The sequence below is a fragment of the Etheostoma spectabile genome, chromosome 9, assembly GCF_008692095.1.
Source record: "Etheostoma spectabile isolate EspeVRDwgs_2016 chromosome 9, UIUC_Espe_1.0, whole genome shotgun sequence".
NCBI lineage: Eukaryota > Metazoa > Chordata > Actinopteri > Perciformes > Percidae > Etheostoma > Etheostoma spectabile.
The window spans coordinates 3723125-3731607 of record NC_045741.1 but is presented as its reverse complement, the minus strand read 5'-3'; the positions used below and the strand labels follow the sequence as shown (position 1 = coordinate 3731607).

At 42.4% G+C, this 8483-nt stretch overlaps 2 long non-coding RNA genes across 2 annotated transcripts in view; one reads left to right on the top strand and one right to left on the bottom strand.

Moving 5' to 3' along the window:
- The window catches only part of LOC116695955 (uncharacterized), a 21583-nt gene extending 14625 nt beyond the window's left edge, over nucleotides 1-6958 (bottom strand). The window contains exon 1 of the long non-coding RNA XR_004333594.1: nucleotides 6945-6958. This is a non-coding gene — a long non-coding RNA (uncharacterized LOC116695955). The remainder of the gene's footprint in view (nucleotides 1-6944) is intronic.
- Nucleotides 1-7086, top strand: part of LOC116695954 (uncharacterized) — a 16628-nt gene extending 9542 nt beyond the window's left edge. Inside the window, exon 3 of the long non-coding RNA XR_004333593.1 lies at nucleotides 7077-7086. This is a non-coding gene — a long non-coding RNA (uncharacterized LOC116695954). The remainder of the gene's footprint in view (nucleotides 1-7076) is intronic.
- The last annotated feature ends 1397 nt before the right edge of the window (nucleotides 7087-8483 follow it).

Sequence of the window (8483 nt, the reverse complement as noted above, 5' to 3'; positions counted from 1 at the left end):
AAAAAAAAACACACACACAGAAGGCAGGTGACCAAAGGACACACACACTTTTCATGGTGTTTTGGGCAACCGAGAGCCTGGCAGAGCTTTGGCTGGCGAACCTGCCACCTTGGCAGTCGAACAGACGGGACATTCTGCGAGCTGACTTTAAGGGGGGGTGGGAGAGAGGTGGAAGCCCCCCCTTACCCGCTCTCCCACACACACACTCTGGCAAGGTGAAAAGAAAGATGTTGGGAGGGGAAGAGAGAAGCAGCTCCACCATCTACACTCCTACACTCAAAGAAATATTTTACAAATAGTATAAGAAGTGTAAGAAACAGTATATTTTAACAGTAAATGTCCATAGAACATGATTCACACCTATATTTCTGTTTTTTTACATTTTGAATTGCATTGTTCACATTTCCCTTTTTACAAGCGGCCGAAATGGGTTTCCTCAGGAGGGTGGCTGGCGTCTCCCTTAGAGTAGGTGTGATCGAAGCTCAGTCATCCGGAGGGAGCTGGAGTGAGCCACTGCTCCTTCGCGTCGAAAGGAGCCAGTTGAGGTGGTTCGGGCATCTGGTAAGGATGCTCCTGGGCGCCTCCCTAGGGGGTGTTCCAGGACGTCCAGCTGGGAGGAGGCTCGGGGAAGACCCAGGACTAGGTGGAGAGATTATATCTCAACCTGGCCTGGGAACGCCTCGGGATCCCCCAGTCGGAGCTGGTTGATGTGGCTCGGGAAAGGGAAGTTTGGGGTCCCCTACTGGAGCTGCCCCGCGACCCGATACCGGATAAGCGGATGAAGATGGATGGATGGACATTTCCCTTTTTTAAATTACAGGACAAAGAATGAGCTGCCAGTACTATTTCTGTTATTTTACAAATTTATTTCTTATAGTGTGAATTTCCCAGCTCAACTGTAAAGGGGGACGGAAACAGGGTTGGGGGGCTCTGGGAAAGTGTTCTCCTATGGCATTCTCATCCCTCCACCCGCCCCTACCAGAAGCCCCCAATTCAGCCTCCAATTTAAGACTGAGGAGACGGAGGAGAGGAAAGGAAGGAGTGGGAGGAGAAAGGGGGAAGGAGATTGGAGGAGGTGGAGGGGTGGGGCTCACCTTGTTTTGGAAGGAGACTCCCTCCCTCCATCCCATCCCTCATCCCCCTCCACCAAACACACCCACAGTCTGGCAGGAGGGAAGACAGGTGGAGCTCCCTCCTTCCCTCTGTGCAACTGCACTTTCATTTATACGGCCAAGCGCACACACACACACACACACACAACACACACACACACACACACACACACACACACACACACACACACACACACACACACACACACACATTGTGGAAGGCTGCCAGGTTGCTGCTGCTGTTGATGAGTGGGAGAGAAGCCTTTATAGTGACTGATGCAGTCCTGAGCCAACTCTCATCCCCACCCAACAACAGCAGCAGCGCCGCTCTTTGTTTACCGCTTACCTCTAATTCAGAGGAAGAAGAGTAAGCATCCACTTTTCCGATTAATATCACAATTTAGAGATTATAGGGAAAAAAAGATTAAATTTTAACAAATCCAAATACATCTTGGATTTGAATGGTTCTACTGTATTTCTGTCTGTGTATTTTCCATCTATTATGAAGCACATAGTATTGCATTGTTTTGTGTAAAATATGCTATATAAATTAAGTCTTATTGTTATTATCTTGAAATTGTCGGACAAAAACAATGTTAGGTGGTTCCTTCTAGAAGCCCTCAGGATTTTTTCATTCCACTTATGCATTTAAAAAAAATGTTATTGTACACATTTCTTCCATAAGCACAAATAAATACAATACAGTGTGGCATGTGACATGTAAAATGTTACTCAGGTTTAAAATACGTAGCACAAAACATAAAACCAAGCATAATATTATAACTATTTCAACGAAAAATGTTTATAAATGATATACTCAGATACACATCAGTACATGAACAATGTACAATTAGTGCCACATACCACATACAATATAGAATTGCAGTTATTTCTCATATAGCTCTTGTGATTCATGCACGTAAGTGTTTGGTAAGTTACATCGTGTCCAGAATCTCTGATCATTCCCCTCTCTTTTTCTGGGTGTTTTGTTGTGCATGCCCGACCCCCATCAGTCAGTTGATTGGTAATTTTAAGGCCCCAGCAGGCAAAAGTCTTGAGTATGAGCAGCAAATGAAGCAATTTCTACCTCTACTTCAGTCTGTAATGGAGTCAGATGAACACTATATGTGCCGGGAACCTTATTCCTCTATAAGATCAAATCCAGGTCAGAGAACTTCATTAGGAAACCTTATCAGGTGTTGTGTTGTACGTTCTGATCTGGAATGAAGCGGTGTAGGCTGTGTATGTAACGCAAGATTTTAAAAAACAGCATTATGCCTATTTTAAAGTAACCATAAAACGTGCTAATAATGATAATATTTGCAATGCCTGTTTGCACTTTATTGCTGTCAGCTTTCATATTCAGGGACTTCTTTCAACAAGAGCTCTTGATTATTTTGACTAGTTTAATTATTCAAAACCAACACCATGGATGCAACTGTGTAGATGAAAGCCTTGCGCATCAGCAAATGTATCTACAAATTGCGAGCATTTGTCTTTTGTTGCACCATTAACATGTCAGATTGCAAAGTGATTTTTTCAAATGTGGCCCAGGTTTACATTACAAAAGGTCCCATACCAGGGTCAATTTGGACTTATACTAGAATATCTCTACATGCGTAACCCTCATGTTGTCCTTGTGTCAAATTGACCCGTTTTAAGTTATTTATTTGTTTTTTGTCACAAAAAATGGGCCGTCGAAATAAGCTCAAAATGTTGACATTAAAAATATCAAAAAACTCAAAAACATTAAAAAAAAGCGACAACATTTTTTTTCATGGATGACAAGAAGACAACACAAGTGAGATTGTCTGGAATCTGGCAATATAATAACCATTATGGTTGGATACACTGGCTAAGCAATTTACAAAAATGTCTGTGCTTAAATAGTTTACATGAGAATACATTATAATTTTGGAGACCATGTAGAAATTTTGTTGCAATTTCCAAACCAAAGTACTCGGGAACCGCTTGTTGCACTGATGCATGTGTTGAGTGAAGAGTTTGTGAGGTATGGATTAGCAGAGATTTATGCATAATGTAAATATGATAACATTTCATGTAGGCCACATTCTCATTAGGGGCTGAGCCCCCCTAAAGGTCTGATCCTAGAATCCCCCCTGCTGCTACTTCATACTGTACTCCCCAACAACTCCGAGGGGAATGTTGTAATGTTTACTGAACTACATTTATGTAACTAGAGCTTTTGCTCTATTGCTTCAGGCTTGTTTCTGCAGCAGCTCATTGAGTATCGGACACAATAAAAACTATTGAGGAAATATTTTCCTTTGTCATTGACCCAGTATTAAACGAGATCACTGCAGTCGGCAGCAGAAAAACAAGCTACAATGGAAGTTAAGGACGATTGTCCAGCTTGTATTGGGGACGTCCGGTCCCCCTATGCTAGAACGGCATTGATGACTGAGCCAACCTGTGCTGCCACTACTATTTTAGTGATTTATAAGCAACCTGTTTCTTGCAGATTGTCACATTACTGAGAATACAGCTGTTAGAAGGTAACATATGAAGTCAAAGCTAACTCTGATAGCTGTTGGGCAGCTTACACATTATTTTTCCTCATACTGTCTTTATGAATATACCTGTCAGCGTGCTGTTTCGGACCCCCTGAAACGCCCTGTCTCTTTAGTCGCCCTGTCTCTTTAGTCTGCTATGACTGATCAGCATATCCAGGTCTTCTGCATGGGTGCTCTCTGATCTCTTCACCCTCATTTCAGCCGGGTAATGACTGTAATGGCGCTATAGTTAGGATAGTTAGGATAGTCGTGACAATACAACTGTACGGTCCTGAAGGCTCGTTCAAAGGCAGAATGCTGTGTGTATTTCTCTTTGGATTTAGCATCTTGATACTTTCACAGTATTTATATAGTATCTGCTTTACGATAAAAAATACACACAAATGCAAAATCTTGCTTTTAACAATATGGGACCTTCCATTTTAGTGCATAAAAGTGTGTTTAGACAGTAAGCCAAGCTCATTTTTGCCAAGCTTATGTTCATTTGCCCCTGACAGCAAATGTACTGACTGTACAGGCGTTAGCTGTAAGCTACAAGCAAAGCAATTATGGTGTTTAAGAGAGTCAATCTGTTCAGCTTCTGATCATACTCTGCTGTAGATCAGATTAGGTTTAGGCAAGTAAGCTACCTGGGTGAAGTTAGACAGATGGGATGTAAATAATGGTCTCCGTCCACATCATTTGTACCTTAAACTCCTTATGTGACAGCTTCACCACACTGAATATTGTGGTGTTGCTGCTGCATTATAATATGGGTCGTTTCAAGCATTATGCAAGCAATGCTGACAATTCTCTGGTGTTTCTTTAATCGTGTCTTGATGTGCATGAAATTCTCCCACTCAAGCGATTGTTTTAAGAAAAAGATTGTACCTTCTCTCCCTCAACCCCGCTCACCCTGTATTTATTTATAAGTCCTGTAGGTTGGTGGGAAATTCTCTGGTACCACTCTAAGTCCTGGGTTTAGTGCAAAGTCCTCAGATCAATTGAATTGAGCACATTAAGGAGCCTGAGCCTCCAGACCAGAGTACAGTGATAGGGCTCTGGGAGCTGTGATTGCAAATAGATCTCATTCGGATGGGGATGGGGGTGGGGGTGGGGGTGGGGATGGGGATGGATGAGGCTGCGTGCAGAAGTGCTGCAGCATGGCTACATCGCCATTTGTTTTCATTACGCAGCCAAAACAACCTCACCGGATGGAGAAACAGGGTTGGACCACAGTATAGATTTAGTAGAGGGTCATTGTGTGTGCAGCAAAAGACAAAAAAACTTTGGGGCCTTTCTGTCCCCACTTTCGAAACTTCTGGCCAGGTGATTCACGTGTACATGATAAATAAAAGAGTCTGGCTTGCAGGTTAAACTGAGACTTGAATGGCACGACCCCCTGCATACATCACACCATTGTCCTCACCCATGTTGTATGTTGTCAGGCTTTGTGATAGTGTTATATTCTAAAGGAAGACAGACACTGATGCACAATTGAAAAAAAACAAACAATTGTTTTATTTTGGAGCATCTTGAGAACATGTTGAGAACATCCTCCCTGAGGTGCTTCAGTGTCAGTTGTATCAAAAAACTTTGAAATGGATTCCATTATGAAGCCTGTTTTTCTTTGTACTAGTAAGTGTGGCATGTCAATTTCAAAGAAAGCATTTGCTGGTACGGGCACATAGAACTACACAAAAAGAAAAAGGTAAGGGTCTGCATTGGAGTGGGTATGTTTCTAAAGGCCGTTGGAGATCCATCCATCCATCCATCCATCCATCCATCTTCGTCCACTTATCCGTTTTTTTCCAGGCCAGGTTGGAGAGGTAATCCCCCCACCTAGTCCTGGGTCTTCCCCGAGACCTCCTCCCAGCTGGACGTGCCTGGACCACCTCCCTAGGGACCCCCCCCCCCCCAGGAGGTATCCTTACTAAACCCCCAAACCACCTCAACTGGCTCCTTTCGACGCGAAGGAGCAGCGGCTCTGCTCCGAGCTCCTCTCGGATGACTGAGCTTCTCACCCTATCTCTAAGGGGGACGCCAGCCCCCCCCCCCTCCTGAGGAAACCCATTTTGGCCTCTTCTACCCTGGATCTCGTTCCTTTGGTCATAAACGCGGTGGGAGAAGATGAAATATAAACTATGAAGGGTAGTTGGAGTGATACATTTACGAGTTTTAAGGATTATAAGACGTCAAAACAACATCTTGGTCCCGCCGGATGTGGCTCACCTTCCGCTTTTTTTTGTATTAGCATTCTAAACTCGCGATTTGGGAAACACCCTCTGAGCTGGACCCAAAAATCGAAATATATTTGTCAATGAGTGAGAGCTTGCCTTCCTTTGTACATGTTCCACCAAAATAAGTTCCTTCCCAAGTTATTTTGCAGAGGCACTTGTGCTCCATCCGGTGCTTAGCCCCGCCCAAGGCGATTGTGATTGGTTTAAAGATATGCCAATGAACCGGAGCACATTTTTTTTCTCCCATCCCAGAAGGCTGTGTGAACTAGCCAGACCTTCCTCCACAGTGCTGTGGAGGAAGGTCTGGCAATATGAGACTAGTTTGTGAAGCGGCAGTTTGCTCCAGCAACATCTTCCTGATGAGTGAAAGTTAAAAACATCTGGGCCAAGATGGGCAGACCGCGCCAACACACCTGAGTGGAACTGAGCAAACCTGCTGAGTGGAGCGGTTCCAACCCCACGGGTGAATCCAAATGCGGCAAACCTGCAGAGAGCTGCCGGGCCAGTTGAGCTGAGTTGAAACAATGTGTGAATTTGGCCTTAGTTTAAAAATACTCTCTTCAGAATTTGACATAAACAGCCTTGCTTGTGTAAAAATATAGCCAATACTGTTTTTCTGATGATTTTTTTTTACCACAGATTTGCCAATTTGTTTAGGAATGCAGTTCCACAAAAGGTTGGAAGGACAAATCCAAAACAGACTGAGGAAAGGTTTTTATTATTAAGTTGAAGGAGGGATGGAAACAGCAACAATATATACAAAACAATATAAAAATGTCTAACCTACATATCCGTCACAGAAATATTAAGTCATTTAGACACCGTTTAGGTTCTGTGTCTGCATGGCATGCTATGTTCACCCGAACCCTTGTGTGGTTTTCAATTTTTTTTAATTTTTTTTTTGTAACACAGCCAATGTTCCCGGGTCCGCTGGAGCAACCACATTATCAGGCTTTTAAATCCGTACAGACATAACAATTTATGTACAAATACTTGACAGATGTTTAATTTAACTTAATTACCAATGATATATACATCATTTGTGGTTCATATTTTCAATTTACCCCTTGTGAGATCACATTAATGATCAGTTTTTTTGTTTTTTTGTGAGAAATCAAAGAAATTAAATTATAAAAATGGTAAAAAAACATACATAAACAATACGTTTGATCATTATTGGTGCTTATTTCTTAGAACTTAATCAGAACAAGTGAAAGAGCTTGAAATTGAACAATTATGTAACTTTTTGGGGGAATAGCAGGGGCAGAAAGACAACATAGTTTCATAGCAGCTATAGTTATTACCCTCGGGTCCAGTAGACCCGAACACCTCATGTGTAATAGTTATGTGTAAGGAGGGGGGAGGGGGGGTTACCGTGTGCACTCATTGACAATAAATTAGTTATTATGTTCTTTCCAGAAAATCAGCCAAGGTCATTGTGTTTGAGTTTGAAGTAATAAGAAATAGTTTTAAAACACTGCTTAACCCTTGTAAGGTGGTCTGGTCGGACCACCTTACAAGGGTTAAGCATGTATACAGGTAATGGACTTACCAGAAATACTACATCATGATATATATCGTTAGAGATATGAAACAACCTATATTGGGATAGAAGACTTTGTCCCTACTGCCCAGCCCTCATTTGAAGGTTTTCCTGTCACAGCAAATCATACTGTCATGATTGTGGGTTTTCTGTTGTACTTTGGATTTTGTAGTTTCTCTGCTCTTCCATGTTATGTCTTGTTTTACTTCCTGTCTTCTGCTTTCCCTTCTGTGTAAATGCCTGTCCCCTTTACTGTCTTGGTGAATTTAATTCTTTCAATTGCTCCTTGTAATTGTGCAGCCTTAGAGCATTTTTCACTGTTTCCTGAGTTCCTGAATCCCATGGATTTTTTTTTAAGATTATTTTTTTGGCATTTATTGACAGGACAGCTGAAGAGATGAAAAGGGGGAATGACATGCAGCAAAGGGCTACAGGTTGGAGTCAAACCTGGGTCCTCTGCATCAAGGAGTAAACCTCTATCCAGACACCCATTCCTGTGGATTTTTGACTCGGATTTCCCTTTACCCGTTGTTTCCTCTACACTGTTGCCTGTAAGTTTTATTAGAGCATTAATAAAAACCGTTGAACTTCACTCACCTGAGTCCATCTCCTGCTGTGCTTGTCAGTGTATGAAATGGAAAGGATACACTGGAATGACAAAACCATTTCCCTATCCTTTTCTAACAGTTATTAGGCCAACGAATCAGAGCATTTATCTCTCTACAGTAGATTTATTCTCATTGTACAGACACACAAGTCTCAAAAGATTTCAGCTGGAATAAGAATTAAAGCGGGAGGCTTAACTTATTTGCCATGACATTATGCAGAACCGCTGGGATAGACGGGATTGATTGACTCTTGGCTTATCCTTTCAAGTGCACGGGTACTTATGAATCTCAAATATTGGTCGATTTCACGGATAAACCCCGACACTCTGGCTTCGCGTCACACCCCACGTTATCTCTCTCTCTGTGGATTTGTGTTAGTCAGTTGATGAAATTTCATGAAAGAACAACGAGTATTAGTCACACTGCTATACTGGGACACATGGGAAAGTTGATGTGTCCCGTGATCC